The 1,595-nt window shown below is 26.3% G+C and overlaps 1 protein-coding gene across 1 annotated transcript in view; it reads left to right on the top strand.

Moving 5' to 3' along the window:
- LOC117168266 (DNA-directed RNA polymerase II subunit RPB2) overlaps positions 1-1,595 on the top strand; it is a 26,380-nt gene that overhangs the window by 23,753 nt on the left and 1,032 nt on the right. The window lies entirely within an intron of this gene.

Here is a 1,595-nt window from a genome sequence, read left to right as displayed (position 1 = left end):
TTCTTTTAACTGTTTCTCTATTCCGCGGAACCGCTGCGATCGAAAATTTAAAACTTGAATTCAGAATGAAATGTCAAAATAGTCGAGGTTATTTACTTATTTACTACTTATTTTATCCTAAAATAGTTGAAATTATTTTAAAGCATTTTATGGGGTTCACAGAAATTTATATGATTTAATGAGTGTTTAGACAACTTAAAGGTATTTTAAGAAATTTTGAAAGCTTTAAACGATTTTAGAAGATTAAAGAGAGGTCAAATCATCACTTAATATTGAGAGATAAATATTCCAAAATAAACTAATATTTATTTACATTGGTTTTATGGAGTTTGGTGGACATATTTTAAGTATAAGAACTTATAATTAAAGTGCATAATAGATTAGAAATATGTATTTTTGCGTAATTTATCCTCTTTCAGGGCAATACAGCTTAGAACATAAAATATGTAAATATTCAATCATGTTTGCTAGTATAATAAAGAGCTCATTTTACTATGGTAAATAATTAGAAGCTGGCTCTATTATTGCATATCACATACTTTTATGGCAGAAAGTTATCAGAGAAGTAAAAAAAACATAAATAAGGGAAAGTATTAAATATCTCCTTTTTAGTTTTTCTAAAAAATGATATGTGTACATACTTTCAGGCATAATGCAGTTAAAAATTAAGCTTTTATCGCTTTTTAGGCCACTTCTCGGCTTTTTTTTTGGTTCGAAAATATTTTTCACGGTCAATGAAATTTAAAAATTTCAACTCTCAAACTAAACATTTTTCCATTTGAAGTATTAAAAACTCAGTTGGAAATAATTTTAAGCAACTTTGAGCTAAAAATATCAAAAATTTAACGATTAAATTTTTGCTATAAAATGAGCACTTCTTAAATTAGAAATGCAATCATTTCGATTCTAAATATTTTTTAAATTCTTAAAAATCTTCAACATTTTATGACAACATTTTGAAACATCGAATATTGTTTTACATTTATTCAAATATTAAATTTTTTTTGAATTTTTTTCAGAACTTGCAAAATATTAAAAAATAATTCGAATTCTTCCTAAGTTTTTTCTTAATCCTGGAAAATTATAAATATTTCCTGAAATTCTTCGGGTTTCATTTTTGAAATTTTTGGAAACCTTTCTAGATCTTTTTACATATTCTCAAGATTCTTTTCAAGCCTTTCATAATTCTTAAAAAGATTCAAGATTTTTTGTACGATATCTGCAAAAATCTACCGAAATTTCAGTAAAACTAACCGTTTTTTCGGTATACGTAAAGATCTCGTTTAAATTATTTGAAATTATTTCAAATTAATTTTGAATGTTTTCAGACCTTCTACGGTAAATGTCCCATTTTGGGCGAGTGGCCCAGTTTATGCGAATGTTCACATACTGTAGGTAAATCCGTGGTAATATTAAAGTTTATGACACTAGTAATAGTTTATTCACATTCTAGAATGGATTTAAGGGCATGCGACACAGTGGAATTCCTACAATACCAACCTCTTTTTTCTATTGAACAAAATTTTTTTTTGAACCATAGAACTTTTTTTGTAAATCAAATATCGAACTCAAAATTTCAGGAGAGCATTAGAAGA

The sequence above is a fragment of the Belonocnema kinseyi genome, chromosome 2 (genome assembly GCF_010883055.1).
Source record: "Belonocnema kinseyi isolate 2016_QV_RU_SX_M_011 chromosome 2, B_treatae_v1, whole genome shotgun sequence".
Classification (NCBI taxonomy): Eukaryota; Metazoa; Arthropoda; class Insecta; order Hymenoptera; family Cynipidae; genus Belonocnema; species Belonocnema kinseyi.
Note: the sequence above shows the minus strand (reverse complement) of the source record. Positions and strands in the feature narration are given on the sequence as shown.